General features: G+C 38.0%; 1 long non-coding RNA gene across 1 annotated transcript; it reads right to left on the bottom strand.

The window, feature by feature from the left end:
* Positions 1–8,660: 8,660 nt before the first annotated feature.
* Positions 8,661–24,635, bottom strand: LOC139736299 (uncharacterized). The gene is made up of 3 exons (XR_011711253.1): positions 24,456–24,635; positions 12,823–12,906; positions 8,661–9,808 (listed from the first exon to the last, which is right to left on the bottom strand). It is a non-coding gene; the product is annotated as an uncharacterized lncRNA (long non-coding RNA).
* Between the last annotated feature and the right edge of the window lie 18 nt (positions 24,636–24,653).

Below are 24,653 nucleotides of genomic sequence, written 5' to 3' on the forward strand. Positions count from 1 at the left end.
GCAATAATGGAAAATCTTACCAACATAAATGCAGCCATAGGGACATTAGCATGAGAGGAATTTGTCAGTTTATAGTACTGTGTACATGTATATGACGTATTGTGTTCTAACTCTTCTATATATTTTGTAAAGTTGGGATATCAGTTTAGTAGTGAATGTTATATGATTGTGATGTATTAATGATAACTCATCAGTCATGTTGTTTTCAATATGATAAAGGTGGAAATTTTACACAATCATGTTTTTTTTATTGCATTTAAAAGTTAATGTCAGTGTATTTTACATGTCCCTGAAAAGATTCCGCACATATTCTTTTAAATATGTTCAAAATATTTATATTCATGGTCAATTGAACATATGTACTTTGATGTCAGATTTGGCCAAATATCACTCTTCTTGAGGCAGGATCAGAAAAGGCCCAATTTTTCCTTCAATATTTCCTCTTCTTAAAAAAATGCATCCATCTAATCATCTGCATGTAACTCAAAGTTCAGTTACCGGTATCTCGATGGGAAAATCTCCAGTCTCATTCAACTTTCATGTTTCCCCCACATGTTAAACGAAGCAAAATTCCAACTTCACTCAGCTATTCCCAGACAAAAATAAAAAACAAAAACAAAACAAAATGAAACAAAAAACAAAAAAACAAAAAAGTTAAACGTGCAGGGGTGGCACAAATCTGTTCACACTCGATCATAAAAAATACTTCATGATCAGAATGATGTCACGTCAAACGCAATACATTGTATGCGAGAATAATACCCGGACACCTATTGTACCTGTACACAACATTAGCGGTGGCCACGGGACACTGCAAATGGATGTTGGACCACCAAATATCGAAAATGGCTACCTTTTGGTGAATTATATTTTTTAATAGGCAAGTAAGAATCAAAGTTGATTGTTTCATTTGCATGAACAGTGTATTTCCAGCCACCACATTTCTGTTTCTGGACACCAAATTTCAGATTCAAAAATTTTAGTGACCCTGGGGCCACCTGCAAATAGCCTCGATATATGTGTCGTGAACACAATGCACACAGCACTCTATAGCCATGAAATGCTTTTGGCAGCATGATGTTCCACAGGGGCCGTGTGGAAGAGGAAGTTTTTACTCTTTTCTCCACGTAGCATGCGTACTGTATGTTTGAACAAATTCATACCTTGCATACAGATACTCATATATTCTACAGACACACTAAAGTGCAGGCACTGAAGAGTTCATGCAAGTACTTGGTTCAGCATGGATATCCTATAACTCTTGTATAACTTTTCTTCTGTTTTTTTGTTGTTGTTAAGGAATTCAAGTCTGTACTACCAGAAAATAAAAACTGGTCCTCTTCTACTCCATAAATTCGGATTCTAAATAACTTACTGTGATGAACATACATTTGGCATTACATGTTCACAAACCATCTTGAACACCAATAAAACAGTCTGTAAAATAAGTCGAGGTAATTTTGACGTACACAGAAGGCAGAGTTTGTTTTTAAAAGTCAAACCAATATGTTCAGTTCTGACAGATTTGAGTTTAGCAAGGTTGGCTGTATTTGTTCTAGTTTAGTGGAGCGTGAAGTTCACATAATTTCCACATTACAAAGTATTCTACATGTATGTGAAGTGCGCTCCTGTTATAATGAACTTGGTCATAGTAAAGTAAAAAATCATGTCCCAAAATTGTTATCTGTATACCTATATATACTTTATTGTTTGGTTTTATGGTGATGATGAAATTTCAGTATAACAAAAGAAAACTGCCGGTCCTGAGGATTTTGTTATAATGGGAGTCACCTGTATATTGGTAGTGCAGGAATGATCTATTTGTCTCAAGCCAAAATGGCTGTCCTAACATCTTTGTTTAATCTGTAATTTTTTATTTTCAGATTTTGATGACCTTTTTGATGATGAGGATCTATCATAGCGGATGTTTGGATGTGAATGCTAGACGTATCCTTCTTTCTGACTAATCTTGTTGGAAAGCCTACTGGCCTCTCGCTGCAAAAGGAGTAAGAAGAAGAAGAAGAGCTGATGAACGCCAAAGATTTGATTACTTACCATGTAATTCTAAGTGAAAAAGGAGAGAAAATCCAAGGCGTTGTTGCTGTTTTATTTTTTGGTGTCATGCCAGAGGCAAATCACACAAGTTATATAATGGCTGTGGTACTATTGGTTGAACCCGAGGATTCGGTCACACGTTGATCTTATCAATGTATGTACCATGTCGCATGCCACATGAAGTGAAAGAATGTTTACATGGCTATGTCATTTCCAGTCAATCAATGGTTCATTGCATGACAAAGTAAAAAACAAAACAAAACCATCCTACAACCCCCCCCCAAAAAAAAAGAAAAAAGAAAAAAGAGAAATGACAAGCGCCCTGACTTGATTGGTTCCATTGGTCTTGTAAATCTTTCCATACCTTGGTAATTTGTAGCTCCTCAAAAAATTAAGTACAATTTTATGTGGGATTTGCTTGAAAAGATTTTTCTCTCAGAATTTATCAATTTTGCAGCTACAGTAACTGGAATAAAATGTTATAGAGCTGAAATAAATTGACGAGTTAGGGCGACTGCTTATGTGGTTGTTAAACTGGAGATTGCCTGTAGACCTTTTCTGTCCTATAGTAAATCATACTCCTTGGCGTATAGTGCAATCACAAGGTTATTTCTTCCCTTTTCTGTTGTCTTCATCTGCTGGGGGGAGGGGGATGGATATTATAAAAATTCATATTTTACTACACTTACATATCTATCATACATATTGAGGGTTGTTATGAGCGGTGCAGTGTGTGCATTAAAACTTGCTCCGCTCACTGCATAAACGTGTACATAAGCAAAATTTAAAATTTAACTAATGTACATGTATGTAATATGCTCTCTATTCTTTTGATCTGCCTATGCTAAAATTGGTATATGTAATGAAAAATATGAAATAGAAAAATCTGTTGTATCTGTTCTGTACTTCACCTCTGATCTTTGCTTGTGTAATGTAATGAGACGATGTACAGATTTTCATCCATTAAAAGAGCTATCATTTTTTAAAGAGATATGTTATGCCAAAGTGTATGGTATTATGTTCTGTATTTTCCCGACAGGAAAATACACCATCCGTCATTTATTTTTTCATGGGGTAATGAAAGTACTTTGAGAATAGCACATGCCTTCAATTTAGAATTTCTTTTGTGGCCATATGTGTATGTGCATCATCTCCACCATGCTCACAGCTAGCACAGTAAAACTTTTGTGACTCGTGCACAATGCCCACCAACTTTTGTTGTACTACATTTTCCTAAATTACCTGTACACTAAGCATTGCAAAGTATTGATCCCTCGTGTTTTTTCCCCCTCAGGATAGTTTAGTGTCTGAAATAATTTCATTCATTGGGCTGAGAATTCCAGTATTAGAGTAGAATTTCCTGCGTATGAGAAAATGTAACACACAGGATGTTTTGACTAACCCATCAAATACTTCGCGTATGAATGTGGCGTCAAGCATCGTATGATTACATGTACTTAAAACATGTTAGTCAGATCTAGGTATACAGTGGAATCCAATTGTAATAGGTCATAGGGGCAGTCTAATTTACCTTATTTTATCCAGACCCTCGTATGTCAGCAGGAAATGCCAGGGAGATATACTTGTATGTGTAATTACGCTCGGTGTATTCTTGCAGAGAAAAAAAAGAAATCTTGTTCTCAATGCATGTCCAATGTTTTAGAATTGACATATCGCAGTTGGGACTGCCTTTCATTACTGTACATTCTTATCCACCAAGCAAATCAGAGCTCAGATAAAACAGAGCACATATGTATGAAGGATAGTCATTTATGGCTTACTTACTGTGATAATGTAGATAATTATGGTTGGAGGACTATCAAGTCGATATCCTCTTTTGTAGTAGTGCTGCCATCTGTCATGGGCCAAGATGTGACTTACAAGTCCAATTCTTGAGGTGCACATTTAGGGGCATTGTGTTGGCACTGGAATGATCCAGTAAATGGTGCAGAGATGGAAGCTTTCCTTTTTTTTTTCTTCTTCTTTTTTTTTTTTTAGCACAGGAGATTGGTTCCTGTTGTCTTCAGAGGAGGAAAGGACTTTTTTTTTTTCTAAATAGAAACTTTTTAATAAAAAGTGGTTATTTAACAGTGGTTTGCTGGTTTTGACATGGTGTGTGATTTTGCCCAGTTTGGTTCATATTTTCCTAGTGATGTCCACACAAATTCTCTTTTTTTTTTTAAATTAATTAATTTTTTCCCCCTGGAAATCTATCATGCAATAAAACTTTGCATTCCCATAGGTAACACATACATTATGTTAGTTGACACCCTATGATTTACCAGGATACCTTGTTAAAAGTACAATCCTCCTTGTACTGTATTTGAATTCACTATAGTTGGACTCCCCTGGTGTAAAAGTGGGGAAATTTTACACTGATAAAATTTCATAGATTAGCACTGATTTAGAAATTACATACACTGTACATGTATAGTGTGTTCAACAGTACAACTTGTTAATACTGTACATTTATGTACATGTATATATATGTATAATACAGGGTAAACTCGATATAACGAGGTCGGAACCGAGTCGTTTTCCTCGATATAGCTGATATCTCATTATATCAGTATGCATGAAAAAAAAAAGCATAACATGAAGACATAAATTTGCACATGTGGGACTACATATCACGTTTCAATTAATACTGATAATCTGGCAATTGAATGTATGTGAGAGATTACTCACCTTTTTGTGTGAGAAGAGGTTTTTTTCCAAAGAAATACAATATCTAGAATGTTTTTCTTAAAGGGAACCCAAACCAAAAGAGCAATGTGGATTAAGTAAAAGCAGCAACATTACTAGAACACATCAGTGAAAGTTTGAGGAAAATTGGACAATTGATGCAAAAGTTATGAATTTTTAAAGTTTTGGTGCTGGAACTGCTGGATGAGGAGACTACTGGAGGTTATGATGTATGAGTGGACAACAATATACTGTAAAAGTGGTTTCTTTCGCGTACAGAAACTTTCGCGGTTTCCATCGGTGCCGCCTTTTTTGCGTGTGTTTAAATTCGCGGTCGGTAATGATAGCGTTGTAACAACCGACGACTTCAAAACATTTTCGCATGATGTTAAATTCACGGTTCAACCTCAAAGCGCGAAAATAAAACCACCGCGAAAGAAACTACTTTTACAGTAAAGAAAATATAAGGGGAATTCCACAAAAATTCATTTTTCATAAAAATTACACATCTATCAACTTGATACTGACGTATGTTAAGGGTAGCAATTATTATCCCTGCTTTTTGAAGGCGGTTAGTCGAGTGCTATTTCTTAATGCTGGAAAAATGAATTTTTGTGGATTTTTTTTTTTTAATATTGTCTACTCATACGTCATAACCTCTAGTAGTCTCCTCATCCAGCGGTTCCAACACCAAAACTTTAAAAATTCATAACTTCTGCATTGATGGTCCGATATCCCTCATAACTTTCACTGATGTGTTCTCCCAATGTTACTGCTTTCACTCAATCCACATCGCTCTTTGAATGTGGGTTCCCTTTAATGGATGTTCTAATTTGTAAATGTATAGTTTGCGTGCAATCGTGTCGCGGTCATCTGTAGACTGTGGATTGGTATGGATGTGGTTATGGCAAGCGTGTTTTGCGTGTGGAAAACTGCATAATGCTGTGTGTGTGTGTGTGTGTAACACATTCTGTATTTATGTACATTATGCCTGCGTGTGTGAAGATGGGGAATTCCCTAGTAGAAAGCTAATTACAGCATCAGATTGCCTCACACCTGCTGTACGTCATGATGATGTCATGTATGCACAGAGCGGTACATTCTAGCACACTCTCTGCATGTATACATACAATAATTATGTGTCTTCGCACAGGCGAAGTAAAGCGTTATCCGAAGAGATTTCGCTTTTACCTCGCTATACCAGGTTTGATTAACCATGTTTTTTGGGGTTTTTTTTGAAATCACATAGCAGTTATTTCATAATAGCCAATCTTGCTATAAGAGTAGCGTTTATACACACACACAAACACACACACACACATATATATATATATATATATATATATATTTATATACTGTATATAGTGGGATGATGCTGATACTTGTACCGTACGCCTCTGTCATCTTAGGAAGAATTATAATCGAGACAATGTAATGATGACAGAAGATGTTGCAGGATGCCGGCTGGTGGGAAGCTTTCAACCTTGGTCTTCTTCAGCAGCTTTATTGTCTGCTAAGCAGACGTGTGTGTTACTTGGGTGTCTTGTGGCTGTCTGTGGCGGGATGAGAGTGATCGTGTTCCTCTCATCCCGCCACAGACAGCCACAAGACACCCAAGAAACACACACGTCTGCTTAGCAGACAATAAAGCCGAAGAAGACCGAAGGTTAAAAGCTCCCCACCAGCCGGCATCCTGCAACATCTTCTGTCATCATTACATTGTCTCAATTATAAATACATGTACATATATATATATATATATAGGACCCCTCTCCACCCCTCTCCCCTGGGTTCCAAGGAGGGGGGGGGGGCACCCCTGATTCCGCCATGAACAAACTTGAAACTACAGTCATCAATGTACTAACTCATAGCTCTATCACTTCAGGTTCTAGAGAAGAAGATTTTGAGAGATTCCTTTAATAATTTTGGGGGATTTGGGCCCCCCTGGGGGCCCCAGGTGGGGCACAGTGCCCACTTGAACAAATTGAGATCCTATCTGCCACGGATGCTACCTAAGTTTGGTGAAAATTGGTCACGGGGTTCTCAAGGAGATGAAAATGTAAAAAGTTTACGCATGACACATGGCACACGACGGACACTGGACGAAGAGTGATTGCAATAGCTCACTGAGCCTTTGGCTCAAGTGAGTTAATGATGTATAACTCAATTCAGTTGGACTCTCTTAACCTAACTACACGTAACTATAACTATCACTGAAGGTGATTAATACCTCACTCCAGCAGCTCAGAATTCTATTTAAAAAGAATTCAAAACCAGGGTTTGATAGAAAGGTTCTGTGTGTGTGTTCATGTGTGTGTGTGTATGTGTGTGTGTGTGTGTGTATGTGTGTGTGTGTGTGTATTACTGAAAAACCAAAAAAATGTGTATGTGTGTAGTACCTTGTGAGTTTGATCAGGTCCGCCCTTCCTGTACATCCCAAGTTTATGTAGAAATCCCTAAATGTCACAAGATTTGTAAAATTGTGGTTACCATGGCAACCCTTTGCCTGGCAAACACAAAAATCAGGTCTCGCACCTCTACACCTAAATGTCATCATGTCCACCTAATTAGATTTCAATTGCTTCAAATTGTGGAAGTACAATAGTGCACTCAAAAAAAATATGCAGTTACCATGGCAACACCTTGTCGGGCACAAACCCAAAGAGTGTCTTGCATAACTACATCGATACACATACCAAAATTAGTTTGCTCCACAAGGTTTGGAAAAGATTGTGATTACCATAGCAATGCTTTCTCCAACAAACACAAGAGACATGTCTTGAACATCTACACCTCAAATGTCATCATGTACCCAAGTTTCATCTAAATTGCTTCAAAACTGTAGGAGTAGTTTGCAATGCAAGATTTGCAATGGACCGCCCAACCGACCACACACTGATTCCTATATACCCCCTTATACACTTTGTGTATGCGGGTGTATATTGGAAAGAAAGCACACAACTCTGGAAAAGTGTATACATGTACATGTACGGTATTTTCTCTCAGAGAAAAGAGGCTCTGAGGTATTAGGGTCTATTCAAACACTTTGTACCAAGCCATGATCTGTGCAGTGAATGGGACAAAAACCAGGATGTGAAACTTCATAGCAACAATAAAGGGATTAGCAGATCAGGCTGAAATCAACCATGACTATAATACTGGATACCAACTTTCAAAGCAGTAGCATCATCCAATCAAAAGTTATTAGAGTTGAAAGTGAAGAACATGTAAAGGGTCTTTAAGAAATGAAAAGGGGCCTATAAGACATTCATGCACACACTATTCTACAAAAAATGTTTTAGAAAAACTGCTAAAAACACAATTCCTATATATCTTATGATACCAAAGTACACTTGCACTGTAAAAGAATTGCTCTTTCAGGAAACATGGAAAACTCTGGATTGACTAGGTTGACTCATATCACCTATTTTGAGTCCTTGTGTAAAATCAGTGCGTGCAACTTTTGGTTTAAATAGTTTTGTGATACACAGTCACATATTGTAATCTTATTTCATAACTACACCAACTTGAAATATAATCTGCTTATCATATTCATTATTTTGAATTCAAGAGTTTTTTTTTAATCATCTTCATTAGTTTTTTAGTTCATGTAATTTACACATATAAAGTTGCTATCAGGATAGATGAATATCAGAATTAGGGGGAAAAAAGCCATGACTGTATTATGTTGTCTTTTTCTTCTTCATGTTTTGTCCTTTTCAGAAAAGTGAGATATACTCTTTGCAGTCCCTTTTTGATATGCCGAGTGTGGACAAATGAAAATCAAATCATATTAGTCATTGTACTTGAGAGGACATTGTATACAATGTATCAAAGGGCAAATCAATGCGCAGATACAAAGATACAGTGTACTTAATACAAACATCGACAACAACACTCTAATTTGATAAAACTCTTTAATGATATAAGTGATCAATACACCATGGTAGAATTATCTTTTAAACAAATGAAATCATATACTGAAGATAATGCAATAAAGTTATGATTACATTGGTGAGGTGCAGTGTTTCAAAGCATCGCACATGTGCTTTCAAGGGAAATGATTGCGACTGATGAGGTTCATTTCTATCCACCTGAGAACACTTTTCTTCCATTTAATGACATTTGGGACATAGTGTACAGTGGTGTACAGTGTAATCTCATTATAACGAAGTCCTGGGTACCAGCAGTTTTCTTCTGTTTTATCGAAATTATGTCATAACTGGACATATAAACAGTAAAAACAGAGCAGATAACGTTGGGGCCTGAATTTTTATTTTGTTGTAACTGGAATTTCGTCATAACCGTTTCCCTTACAATGGGAGTGCAATGTACAGTACCCACCTATGGTATCTGAATGAATCACTCTAAACTGTTCCGAAGGGTATTATATTTTGTAAATGTATGTACATTTTTACACACAAAATTTTTCATTTCATTAGGGGACCTGACATACCTGCAAACTGAATTGTCACAATTTCATCTCTGTGTAAAAAAAGGAAACAAACATGAGTCCAAAATAAGCCAGATGAAGTAAACTTCATGACAGATATCAGGGCACTGAGTATACATTCTATGTGACAGAATCACTATGTCAGTTATTGGAATAAACAGCTTTAGGATTTTGCAAAAGAAGATTTTATAAAGTCACTGGAACCATGTTTTCTTAGATGCATAAAGTCTTGGGACAGACATAACAGCCAAAGGGCACAATATGTTTAAGAAAAGGTTGCCTTCAAACTTGTTAGTCATCCCAGAGTGGTCTGAAAGTAAGATGTACATGGTGCCTCTTTTTTACCATCTGAACATGTTAAAGCTTTTTATAGCATCAAGTATCATATACCAAGGAGATACCTCCTTGCATATAATAAGCCTCACTCCTGCACAGGTCAAGTCATTTGTCACACATAATGATATAAACTAATGACAGGCTTGCTGTTTCAGTCCAGAAGGTGAATGTAGTTCCCCACGACTTCCATTCCACATTGCAAAACTCGTCAATTCTTGTCCACTTTGGATGCAAAGTTTATGAGCTCTTCTGTCCCACACCAGCGAGTGCCTCAAGTCCCTGTACATGCATTTCCAGTAAAGAGTACAAGAGGCATTATGAATTCATCATTAAACAACAAACAAAAATTATGGGTGCATGTCGCGAGTTCAACACACATGAATCATACATCCCAAGAGTCATACAGCCCATGAGTTCGACACTAAGCAAACAAGGCCCACAAGACCGCCACACTGAGCCCTGTGTTGTAATGTCAAACTCATGGGTTGCATGACTCATGGGTGTTGGTCTTGTAGGATGACCCCACAATTACACACTATGTCATTACCTCTGCATAGTTATGTCAAATCCACAGGCCTTATGAAAACTAATATGTATCTGCGTGTATAATAGAGATTTGAGATTCATCAAATTGCTTCCACCTGATGTTCACCGATTTTGTTATCAAATACAAATGTGGATCACGATTGTGAACAAGGTATTTTTTATTCTTGCATGGGGAACCCTCTAGCCTGGACAAATGAATGTTTTAGTACATTATACACTTTATTTACTACCACAAATGGAAAATGCTCTTTCATGCACAATTCTAGCCAATATACACTTCAAATGAATACATGTTGTAATTCACTCTAGTGCAATTCTATTTCACTGATGATTTCAGCCTCAGTGAAAAAAAACAAAAACAAAACAAAACCTGTGTCTGTTGTGCATACACACTGTTTAACTTATGTAGATGGAAACATTGTCATTCAACATGGTCGACATGACTGAAAATTTTAGCTTGTTATAACTGGTACCTTGTAGTAAATGTGCTACATACGAGACCAGCTAAATACAGTAATGGAACAGAGGGACAGCCAAATTTACCTTGTTAAAAGGGGTAGGCCTATTCATTGGGCTCATTCTAATGGGTTTCACTGTACATGTACCTGTGTATAGTGCATTCTACATGTAGATCATGCACAACAATGTAAGTACATGTAATTGTACATCATACCAAGAAAATGTGTGTACAGTGCACTCCCGTTATAACGAACACGGTTATAAAGAAATTCCGGTTACAACGAAGTAAAACTTCAGGCCGCAACATTATCCATTCTATTTTTTTTTTATTGTTTATTTGTTCGGTTATGACGAAATTTCGATATAACGAAAGAAAATGGCCAGTCCCGAGGACTTTGTTATAACAGGAGTCCACTGTAATCATTCCATTATCAGATTAAGAAAAAAATTGAAAATCTGACAACCACTTACATGTGTAGTAACAGAAAGATACTTTGTGCAAGGTGTACAAAGAGCAGAATACAGTGTATATCAACATAGTGTTGAATCTTTACACATTTCAATGGGCACGGGTATTGCAGTCTAATACTCATGTACACACACACACATATATACAGTAAACCTCCCTTCAGTTGACATCGCATAAGTCGACAACTCGCTTATGTCGACATGGCAGAAAAGTCCTGATTTTTCCCTCTCTATTCCTTGAAAATTTTAGTCTTATTTGACATTTATAAGTCGACAACTTGCGTATAATGACATGATTTTCAGTGTCAACTGCGTTTAAATGTGTTTAAATTCCTTCGCCTAAGTCTACATAATTTTTTGCTCAAATTCCTATTGCCATACTCTGAAACAGTTCAGTTGTTCTCACGCTACAATTTGCAGCACTACCGACCACTCGCTAATTCGCAACAGTGTACGGCGCAGTACCATTCGCGCCATGCATCTGTTGTCTCGTACGCCTGAATTTAAGGGCATACACTCATACACACTTGAGTACTAGTACCCAAGGTACATGTCATTCACTTTCTCTTTCCCTCTCGAGCCTCTCTCTGAGTGCTTGTGTCTCTGTGTATTGTATGGTGCAGGTGTAATATATCAGTGTGATGTATGGTGCAAACGTGGAGCTCAAGCTGCGTGGTCCAATGAGGGTGCAGCGGGAAATTGCTCTTTAACAATTTTTTCTTGCTTTTTTGTCGTTTTTAAAATTACACTTTGGGATGTACACTTGACTTCTAAGTTCAGTAAAAAACATATTTTGTGTGGTGACAGTCAGTAATGTATACAATTTTGTCAAATATACATACACTGTATATCATGCTTCCTCTCTGCACACTCATCGTTTGTTCACACAGTTTGTAGGGATATGTTTGTTATAGGTGATGTTCATTAATATATTGCAAAACTTTGTTCATCCGCAAATGAAGTAAGGTTCGATCGATATTCTGAAGATTTGTTATTCTAAAAACATACTAATTTTGGATACCTACATCCTAGTAGAATGATGTTTAACATGAAATCAGCCCTTTCGTTAATCCGAATATTCCTGAAATCTTTGAAGGCTTTTGTAGCGGTAGAATGTTGGGTGGTAGAAGGCTTAATGGTGCACCCTGTCCCTATGTTTTGGCAAGCATGTTCTCGCCATTCCCTTGAGAACAAAAAGTTATGGCGACTCAGGAGAAGAAATTTATAGATATTTTAATTCAGTCGGCACTGAAAATCATGTCGACAGAATCATACAAAATCGAACACAAGTCTTTTCAGCACATGCATTTGAATTTAAACCACAAAGTTGCATGCAATTTTGGGAATTTGCATTTGATAATTTGACATTGGCATCATAACTTTTTCAAGTTAGTTAAAAACATAAAGTTTCTAAAAATGGGTCCAGGTTTCAAATCCCGCTCTCTCAAAATCTCTTTAGAGATTTCCCAATCGGTGCATTGTTGTCACTAATCTGCACGTGATTTATGCATAAAATACAATACGATCGTTGCCAAGATACACTAGGCATGTTTCGATGGTAAAAGGAGTGAGATTTGGATAGCGATCCAAATCATTTATGTCTACAAAATGTTGACTTACGTGTAAGTCAACTTTTGCATAAGTCGACATGTTTTGCTCGGTCTCGATTATGTTGACTTAGGCAAGGTTGACTGCATAAATTCATTTTTTTTTTTTTTGGGGGGGGGGTGTTTTGTGTGTGTGTGTGTGTGGGGGGGGGGAGTTACATGCAAATCAAATGATGCACATGTTGGGCTGTATCAAATAAGCAGGATCACTACCTTTGATTTCCAATAAACTCCTGCTATTTTTTCATCCCTCTTGATTAACAGGTAGTCAAATCCAGAAGGGGCTGTTCTTCTTGCCTGTAGGTGTTAGGGGAAACAAAAGAAAGAAGAAAACAGTGCTATTGTAATTGCATTTTTAATTCAGGTATTACTGTTAAAATACTTAAATGAGTGGAAATGCAGCCACCCCCACCTCCATTGTTGAACACTGCAGAAATCTGCTGCATTTCTTACTACAGTTGTACAAAACGCTGTACATCTATCAAAGTGAATAACTGCATCTTAGAGGCAATGGATTAAGTACAGGATGTACCAAGTTTAAAATAAATCATGCAAACATTTATTTAGTATTAAAAATGACTTTGTGCTTGCTGCAGCACTTCTAGCAAGTGAATCTGAAGTACATGTACAGATAAATCCTGTTATAATGAGCTTGCTTCTATTAACAAGCAACCTCTTTTGTTTCACAAGCTGATTGTGTCGGTCCAATTTTTCATGTGTAAACCTGTGGCAGAATGGCTCTGTAGTGTTGTAACCACGCTTAGATATACATGTACAACACGATTCTGGACATACAATACCGATAAAAGGTTTTGTTTGTGTGTGTGTGTGTAGCTTAAATGCTTCATTTTGATAAAAAATGTGTGGTTACCATGACAATGCTTTTTCTGACACTAACACAATGGTGTATTGCATATCTATACCTATACACGTGAATACATATCAAATTTGACCTTAATTGCTTGAATGCTGTGAAAGTAATATGATTCACAAGGTTTTGGTAAAATTGTGGTTACCAAAGCAATGCTTTGTCTGGTAAACACAAAAATCAGGTCTCCACACTATCATACCTCAATGCCATAATGTCCACAATGTCCTCAATATCATAATGTCATAATGCCAGAATGTCCATAAGGTCCTCAATGGTATAATTTGATTTCAATTGCATTAAAATTGAGGAAGTACATGTAGTTCACTCCACAAGATCTTCAAGAAAATATGCAGTTACCATCGCAATGCCTTGTCGGGTACAAACACAAAGTGTGTCTTGCATAACTACACCTTTATAGATCATTATACATACCATTCCAAATCTGAAATGAATTGCTTAAATACCATGGAAGTACAGTAGTTCACTCCACAAGGTTTGGGGAAATTGTGGTTACCATCGCAATGCTTTCTCCAAGAAACACAAAAAACATGTCTTGCACATCTACACCTCAATGTCATCATGTACCGTAAGTTTCCTTGAAATTGCTCCAATCTGTAGGAGTTCGCAACGCAAGATTTGCAACGGACCACCCGACTGACCGCCCAAACAACCACACACTGATTCCTATTTGAACATGTGATAGGGATATGCATGGGTCCATTTCTTGACCTGCCACTCTCAAACATGCTACAAATGAAACATAAAAAAACTGTTTTCACACTAGCCATCCATCCCCTTTTCCATGTTGCAGCTGTAGTGAACGCTAATAGTGCATGTTACATTAAATTTGCATACACACTGATGCAATATACAGGTGTATGTACCAGTAGTTGGGTGAAACGTCTTGACAATGGGAGACACAGCCACACACAAGTATGAGAGAGGAGCCCTAGGAGTAGAAAGGCAATAGAATGTGCCAATGAGCAACTCTATAACATCCACTCAATTACATAAACTAAGTGCCACATTCTGCAATCAAGTGACAACAAATCTTTTTGTCGTCAGCTACCACTGTACACTGTCATAATCACTGTTGTTTCTCCACCAACTTTGAGAGAATTAAAGGACAAGTTCACCTTCATAGACATGTGGGTTGAATGAATGCAGCAATATTAGTAGAGCACATCATTGAGAGTTTGAGGAAAGTCGGACAATCCATTCAAAAGTTATGAATTTTTAAAGTTTCTGCTCACTCAAGGCTGGATGAGAAGACTACTATAGCTTGTGATGTCACATGAGTACAACGATATAAAGAAAGAATAAAGAAAAGTCAACATATTTTCACTTTTCTTGCATAACAAAAGAACTCTTGACTTCTCTCTTTCAGAAGGCAGGGAAGATAATATTACCCTTAACATATGTCAGTAACAAGTCGAAGAAATGTGCACTTTATTCAAAAAGTAAAGTTTTGTGAAATTCTCTTTTTATTTTCTTTATATGGTTGTATGCATATGACATCATACACTGTAGTAGTCTTCTCATCCAGCAGTGACTACACAGATACTTTAAAAATTCGTAACTTTTGAACGGATTGTCTGATTTTCCCCAAACTTTCACAGATGTGTTTTACCTGCATTCACTCAATCCACATGTATAGGAAGGTGGACTTGTCCTTTAAATATTCAAGATCTCACACACAAATCACAGGACGAACAAGCAAATTGGCATACATTTTGTAGTACAATGTAGTCATAGCGGTGATTGCCATACCATAACCTGCCCTGCATGCATCACACAACTTCGGAAGTACATCAGCTACTAGTGTGTGAATGAAAACAACAGTATCAACATCCTGCGCTCACAAGCTCCATTATTTGTCAAAATCCAAACAAAGAGCTTGCCTCCTTCTGTTCGTATCTGTAAAACTTGTTTGATGGGACATGCACATTGTATAAAATGTAAAAGTTGATTGTGTCATGAAACCAAGGGTGCTGGAAAGGGGGTGGGGATCAAACATACGCTCATCACTTTGTCAAAGCAGTAATTTCAATAATTTATAAATAATGTTTATTTCATTCATTATATTTTTTTTTACCTTGTCAGTAAGGAGGGCTATCACTAGTTGGGCAACATGATATAGGGAAAAACTCTACCATTCTTGCTTACAAAATTACAAAAATAAAAAATTGTCCCCAATACAATGCACAGTGTACTGTCTGGATTGGATTGACACCCACAAATGTCTTCATGTGCCATGTCTTTTCTCATCCATCTTTTGGTACATTTTCTCTCATTTCATGTCACTTAAACATTTCTCTTCACATTTTGAAGAAAAATGTTCTTTCAAGTGTCATGTTTATTTCTGTACATGTACATTGTACTTGTTATCTGTCCATTTTGCTGCAGTATTTAGAAGTTGTTCAATTTCGCTACTAAAGTTGCACAATTTGTTGTGAAAACATGTGTGTCTCATAACCACTTTAGTGTTGGTACTTATGATTTGTTTGCTGAGGTGTTAAGCTCACATGATGGTGGCAATGATTTTGATTCTGAATGTTTTGGCAAAGGACTTTTGATTTGATTAGGGATAGTAAGCAAATAATCAACATTGGTGAAGGTGATGGGACACACTATCACTTCCGAGGTGATCTGGATGTAGCTGCACTTCGGAAAGATAGCGTACACATTTAGATTGCCAAGGAAGTGATAGTTTGTCTCATTGCCTGAAACTAAAAGTTGATTATTTGCTTTATATTCCACATCTAGGGTCCTAGAAATTCCCATTTTATTCCACATCTGAAACCGTTTTAGCTGTCTTTAGGTATCCTTAGGGCTTAGGTTACGTGTGCACGTAGATGACAAAACAATTTCAAAACAATTAATTTGCTGCGCGCACCGCGCGGCACCGAAGTGAAAGTGCGTTGCACTGTGTACTATCCAGTGACCAAGGTCACATGATAGTCCACAGTGCAACGCACTTTTATTTCGCGCGTACTCATCTTGCGTTAGGACTGTGTGGACTGTGTGGATATCAGCGAAACAAAAGGGACTATCAACACAGAGTGTAACGAACTTTTCTTCTCAGGTGATGTGATGGGCAAAACTACGCTTCATTACGTGATCAGCTTTGGACCAATCCTTTTGCAACATTCTTAGTATGTGGAATATAATAATTCCTAATGCTGGTGTCAAACACTCCTTTTTTCCTTTTTTCCTTTTTTCCTTTTTTACTATTCCCTTCTCGCCTGTCTCTCTTTTTCTCCTCCCCATGAATGAGCAAAAACAAAGAAACAAACAAAAAACAAAACAAACAAACAAGCACACAAAAACACTGACACACACCAGGATGAAATGCTATAGCATATAATTATGTCTCTTGAGGCAAGATATTTATGATAATGAATAAGAAGAAAATAAGTGATACTGATAGTGAACATTAACTTGGTAATAATTTTCATGAAAGATGCAGTGGCAGACTTGGGAATGGAGGGAGGGAGAAAAAATGGTATTTGAACAAAAGAATGCACCACATGCACATCCCTTGAGTTCTGAACAGTTCATATATATATAACTAAGAAGCAGGACTCCTTTATGAACTCTCTTTGCATTAGAACAGCAACAAATGCCTATTAGCTAATACTGTAATTCTTGGGAATTCATTAAACTTTGCAAAGTTGAGTTGTAACAAATAATAGGACTCATACAGAACAATTCATGATGAATCATGTCAATGAATTTGAGATTCTGAAAAAGAAAGTCTTACTAACAGCGATTACATGGCATTCAAAAATTGAACATTGGAGAAATTAACCTAATGAAGAAAAAAAACAATGTCTGAAAGATTTTATTGGAAGGGTTCTTTATTTGGGATCAATCTTAAAACCAATGTCATGCCTTAGCTTGATATTTACTCTGACAAATAATCATCACAGCATTTTCAGATACATGACAAATAATCATCACAGCATTTTCAGATACAGTGTACTATAACCATTCCTTTAACTTTTAAAGAGCATTGATTGAAGAAAGAAACATGAATTTGAAAACAAACTTTATATCAAAAGCACATGAGAACTCAATTGACAGTGGAGTCTTCAATGAAGTAAATGTTGGTGGAACTATTGAGGAGGTTGATTTTACTATATCGGCACCCGCACCAAGGTTTGATCTCCCGTGTCAAGGTTTGAACTTGCGCAAAAATACATGTTTATAATAATAATAATAATAATAAAAATAATTGCATTTAGAAATCTACAACTGTATATGGCGCTTCTTCTGGTAGGTACGTCACCCTAGCACTAGATGGCGCTCTTGCACATGAACACCAAATATGCACTACGTCTTTACTTGAACCTTGAAGATGTAATCCCGATAGCAGCTTGTCGATAAAGCTAAACTATGCATTTCGACAAAGAGTTTGCACTATCGTCAATGACAAGTGAATAATATCTGCCAATTCTAATGTGATAGGCCTAGGGCTACCCCTATGCACATACAGCTGCTGTACATTGTCTATGGGACTTACCTCGCGACTGAGCTCTGCAATAGATCACTCGTCTTGGAAAAAGCCCAGAAAATTATCGGAAAGTACCAGTTTGGGTGAAAATTTCTGTCAAAGCTTGTATAAAAATTGGTGTTCCATACGAAGACATGGGGAGACACACGAGCATGTTTTTTGGGAAATGTAGTGTTCTAGGAACCTTACTATGTGAAAATTACAACAGCCGTTCGCAGCCAAAAATTTCTACACACTGGTTGAAGACCACCTTTCATTAAAAAAATTGGCCCAAAATCAATGATCGATCGATCGATGCGAGATTTTTCCGCACGTCCTCCCCATTAAGTAACGCTAATCAGAGCAATCCGTAACTTCGGCGTAAGTGTAAATTCCTCCTGTGTGCGGTAAAGCGAATGCAAAAATCTCTTCAAGAGACTTTAAATAGTTATACCTAAATTTCTGCAAAATGATTGCTTGTTTTCGTGATCTTGAGAGTAAATATGGCTCTTTGATCATTTGATGTATGCGACTGATGTGATTTTTTAGCAACATTTGTCAAGTAATTTTTTGTGCTGTCGTGTGTAGCTACTACTGGTGTTTCTACATTTTTAGTAGCACTATGTTACCCTTGATTCGACCATTTCAATGAATAGACCACTCTTACGAATATAATTTCCCTAAAATTCATGAATAAAAAATGGCGCAAATCAAGTGCGAAATTCAAACTATGCAACTACCTCCACACGTGTTCTGAAGAGCACAACAGTGGGTAGCCACGTCTCCGCATCCCCAAAATCATTGTCGCGACCCTCCCAGGTCGGCTCGCATAAGCAGTTCAATGGGTAAGTACAGTGTAACAGGTAAATGAAGTTGCATAGCAACGCATACTGTATCGACTCGTTTTATTCCAAGTTTCGAAGTTACTAGTCCGTTTATCTGCATTGTATCTGTACAGCGTGTACACCTACAGCCACGGTGGCAGCAGTTTCTGAGATAATTTGTGCATTTACGCGTTATTTATATTTTGCATGCCACCATGCCAGAATTTGTGATATCCGCCACGGTTCAATCGCAATGTACTGTCCGTATGCATTGAATCTCTCACACAACGTGGAGTATATATAGAAGACAGCGCTCTCATAGTGCGATGTATATGTAGACTTTCTATAGAGTAAAATATCCCGTTTGCGGCAGTTTAAGCATTGTGAAGAGTTTTTTCCAACTTGTAAACAAATCAGGCAAATTATTTTTCAACCATTTCATATATCATAGACAAGATTATTCATTAACGCAATTGTTTTCATAAAAGAAATTTACCGTTGACCAACGCAGTTTTCATGATTTACCAGGGCAAAACCCAGCACAATTTCCACCGATAAGGGCGATATGTGACGTAGTATTTCTGCTTGCGGCACGATGTACAATCCCTATGCAATACACGCATGCTCTGCGATCTTTAGCTGAACGCCTTCACATGTCTCGCCAACATTGCGTAAGCGCCAATTCCCATTGCGAAAGCACGTGAAAATAGCGGGCGCACATGCATTGGCCGCAAACAAGATCGCAATTCTGGCGGTGTTGTTGATGTCTTTCTCGTGTTTTTCTCCATTTTTTCGACGGTAACATCCACTTTCCGAATAAAAATGGCGGCCCACATCGGCTCGCGAAAGTTCTATTTTATGTGAGGATATGTTTTCAAAATCCATGAGCATCGGGAAAACGACAAAAAAAATCAAGTTTCTTGGACCATTATTTCTTAATTGTTATGTTAAGAAGTACCAAAAATTTTATTTTGGATGCGATATGTTGTCATTTAGGTGAGAAAATTTCACTTTCGTCAGAGATTGTGCCCATTTTATCGGTTGGTTTTTGTTGATTGCTAGTGTGTTAGTATATGTGTAGTGTGCATGTAACAGTGCAATGCTGTGTTTAGCGGTATATGTGACCCGCTACAACAAAAAGGCCCTAAAGTCGCGAACGGTCGAAGCCGAGAAAATCGTGTTTGAAGTCAGAGCATTAAAATTGGTCAAAACTTACGATTTTCTGATGCTGATATATTATTGGAGTCTAACTTGTCTTCTATCATCTGTCGAAATTTTGAAGCAAAATGATCAAAGGAAAGAACAAAAAATAGCGTTTTTCTGAGCCATGTTTTTTGACGTTTCAACGAAGCAGAAACTGGTTCGAAAATTTGGATTGAGCGCCACATATAGGTTCCGCCCCTAACAATGACCAGAGTGATCCCATTGGTCAGTTTGCTGCTTGCTGCTAACCGAAGCGTAAAGAATGAACTCTTCGGGGGTTGCTAGGGCGTACCTTCTATTGTCCAGAGGTGAAAACTGACTTGCGTGTCCCTTGATCGCGATTGCGTCGAAAGGAAGACTTTTAAGGCGCTTTTCTCGAAACAGTGATTTTCCAGACGTCTCGACATGCTCTGTTTTAAACATAGATATCTCTGCAGCCGATTATTTTTATAAAATGTGTTATATATCAATTAGGGGATTATATCATGAAATTTTCAACTTTAGGATCATTTTGTTGTAGCGGGTCACATATTACCAACGGCTGCACGGCCGCTTACTGCCGCAGTTACTCTACAGTTTCATCCGCACGTGGCATGTCCGCTAATCCATTCATAGGCGGCGCACGGCGGTACGGCGCGAATTCGAAGCATGGACATATGGCTTGATGGGGTCGAACAATGAGCACAGCACAGGCATTCGAGCGAACGATGATCGCAGTGCAGGCGTTCGAACCATGCATGCTATTTTGCTTCCGCTATTTAGGCGGTCGAAAAATGGGTAACTTGCCTTATACACTAGCACTAGTTAGTGCACTAGTACTAGCAGGCGGTCAAATTTTGGATGGCATCGCCGTTGACCATGTTGACAAACGTTCTGCCTGCCGTAGCCGTTGCGTTGGCATTGCCGTCGCGTTGGCCGCCGTTGTGATCGAACTCGTGAATGATGTATGATGCGAGTTTACCCAAACCTGTACAGATTCGACTGTACCTAACCGCAGCAGCGACCCCATACGGACAAATACGTACCGTAAAGGGGTCGCACAGCAAGGCCTATCCTGTCACGGAAGCACCTGATATGGCTTAGCATTTACGTGACCAGAGACCAAAATACAGGGTTTTATACTGAAATTAGTAGCCTTACTCTTAGATAAGATACTTACAATCACAGCAGGCGAAGTCGATTTACAATATGATCTGTTTTGAGAGCCCTGTGAAAGAGTTTATCCGAGGGTTTTAAAGTCCTACCGCATTTCGTATTGTGGTACGACTTACACAGCGCATGCGCGAATATGGATAAAACGTAGCACATACTATAATACGCAATGTATGCGTGTGGAAAATAACCCGGACGGCTCGCTGAGATCTGAAATGAATATTCATGAGATGTAACAAAAAAGAACGCATGCTGGGCGCTGATTTACTATCGGGCCTACCGGCACTTATTAATTTCGTTTTTAAAGCACATTTTGAATGTGTGGTTCATTATTTATTTGCAATAAAGGAAGTGCACACATAATGAACATCTGGAGATATGACGGATTAAGAAAATAACAGGTGATTTTCATGATAGAGGGTATGTTTGTTTCTTTGTTTGTTTCTTTATTTGTTTGTTTTTTAACAGTCTGCAGGGGCAATGTCCCAGATGTCTCATCTATAAATCAAGTTTCCTTTCACACTGTAAAATGTTGTACATTCACAATGGGCTCCACTCACAAGCTCTGCTTCTTGGGGACTCATATTCATTTTTGCTTCATGTTTATTATCTGCTGTGATTTGATTTGAATACACTTCTGTTACATACATGTCTTGTCTATTTTCAATGTTTCAGGATTGTTTGATTATTTATTAAAGAGACCTTTCTTTTTTCAAAGAATTCCACCGTATGGGAATCCTTTCCTGTCTTTTTCTTTCGGGCATGTCACTTGCTGTTTGATTGTGTGTGTGTGTCTGCACGCATGTGTGTTTAATGATTATTTGTGTGTAACAAGTTGGATGAACTGGAAGCTAAATTTCTATGTACTGTGATATACAGATCAATAAAGTTGACTCTGAGTAGTCCTTCATTTTCTTCATTCATTCATTCATTCATTCATAGCAATGGGACAAGAAGTGTCTTCCGAAATTTTTATATCAGAATGTCATTATTTCCTTTTTTTTAAAATCTGATTTTATCATTTTTGCAGTGTTCTCCTGGATTTTTTTTTTCATTCTCATGAAATATAGATAAAGTTTTAGACTGGCTTTCATCTTAAAGGTATGATGGATTGGTTAATGAAAAACTAGAAAGTAACCCTTTCAGATCCATCCATATGGTCATGGGGATTGTATTCCACTGCTCCCTATGTCATTTTCAAAACATTTAGTGTCTTTTTTTTTGCACTATTATCGACACTATATCTAATAACACTATACACTCAATTATAGCTTCATATTGATATTGTTATTTATACATACGAGTGTGTGATACACCTTTTATGTATTGGTGATGGTAATGTACAAGCATATTCATACACTTATTCTCTTCCTTCTCATTCGCATTAGGAATAAAATAAGCACTAAATTATTATGTCATGTCCCTAGTACTCATTCTCATGATCGTGATACTATATACCTGGGGAGGGAAGGTGACAATAATGCAAGCCTTTCTATTCGTGTTCAATCAATAATCATTTTTCCTTATCTCATAACCATGCTTGCTTTAATTGATCGATATTTTAATATTATTAATATGTCATCAGAACCTGCCTTGCTTGATAAATTATATAAGATTATGATAGTGATATAATGATTATCATTATCATGATTTGAAATATCTAATCATAACTAGTACCCTGTATGGCTTCAGTTTGCTACTTTCACTGTACTTATTGATGCCATTGCATACTCACTTTATCCAAGATTTGGTGATGGAAACCAAAACAAACGCTCTTGCCAAACCCAGTTGGCAATATCATTAAGGTGTCCTTCTGTTTCACTGTGCTTTCCATTATTTCTACCTGCTCCTCTTTAAACTTAATTCCAGCCTCCTCCTCTAATTCCTTGATAGCATCTTTGAACTCCATGATGATGATACTGATAGCTATGAATGGTCCGAGAACTACGAGCAACATTGTACATATGTACATATATGGCAGATGACGTAAACATGAATATTCATTTGCGCATGCCCAGATCAATTTACTTACGTGATATTTTCAAAATGGCGAGCGGCAGTGTCGATAGTGTCGAGTGGGGTTCCAGCAAAGATGATGGCGATTTCTCTTGTTTTCGGAGGTAATGGTGAGTAATACATAGTCGGCTAAAATATTCAACATTATGGTATTACAACATGTGGCTTTTTGTTGCGAATCCATGTGTCGTTTTGAACGGTGAGTTTGTGACAGAATTGTACGCGTCGCAGTACTTCCTAAAAATCGCATGGGATGCTTCGGGGCGCTGTTACTGTGTTACAGCGCCCCGCGACGGGGTTAGACTGTACCCAACTGCTATGTACTGTATCATACAGAATCTTATCTTAGTTTCTAGATGCATTGACAATAATGAATTTGTAAATATTACAGACAGGACAGGTTATCGTAGCGCAGATGCAGTGAATAGATTAAGTCAGTTCGGGAAACCCACTCACAAGGGGGGCCCCTCCTTATAAGTAACCCGTCCCCCTTATAAGTAACCCCGTCCCCCTTATAAGTAACCCCCGGGGCACCCCTTATAAGGAGTCTCCACGCTTTTTTGCAATGCAACGCGAAAATGAAAGGACTGCGGCAATTCGCTTGATTATGTCCATAAAGCTTCACAAGTTTCCTAGTTACTCACGAAATTTGAGCAAAATCGGTTCGAGGCATCATATCTAAAATCATGGATTTAAATGCGATGTCAAACGACCCATGCGAATGCTGAAATGCGAGCGATTACTGGCGTGAGTGTCGCCAGGCGCGGCGGCGCGGCAATGCTTGAGTGCAGACGTGGCGACTGAGTACGAACGAACTCGTACTCAGTCGCCACGTCTGCACTCAAGCATTGCCGCGCCGCCGCGCCTGGCGACACTCACGCCAGTAATCGCTCGCATTTCAGCATTCGCATGGGTCGTTTGACATCGCATTTAAATCCATGATTTTAGATATGATGCCTCGAACCGATTTTGCTCAAATTTCGTGAGTAACTAGGAAACTTGTGAAGCTTTATGGACATAATCAAGCGAATTGCCGCAGTCCTTTCATTTTCGCGTTGCATTGCAAAAAAGCGTGGAGACTCCTTATAGGGGGTGCCCCGGGGGTTACTTATAAGGGGGACGGGGGTTACTTATAAGGGGGACGGGGTTACTTATAAGGGGGACGGGTTAAGGAGGGGCCCCCCTTGTGAGTGGGTTTCCCGAACTGAAGTAGGCATCCAATTACAAAAATAGTAATATGTGGGACTGTGATACGCAGAGCAAATAGGCCAAGATCAATACATACCTTTCCGCCATGTTGGAACTTTTGAACAGTGGTAGTGAAGATACCAACAGCAGAAACGCATCCACAGATTATCGCTAAACCTGGCAGAATTTCATACCACATCTTCGGTTCTTGAATGATACCGAAAAGGTGGAAATCAATGCAATGTTGATTGTTTAATGTTACAATGTTGTCTCACCTTCCAGACGTCTAGTAATT

Source organism: Diadema antillarum, unplaced genomic scaffold (genome assembly GCF_040938485.1).
Source record: "Diadema antillarum isolate AM-2024a unplaced genomic scaffold, OU_Dant_1.0 seq00000635_RagTag, whole genome shotgun sequence".
NCBI lineage: Eukaryota > Metazoa > Echinodermata > Echinoidea > Diadematoida > Diadematidae > Diadema > Diadema antillarum.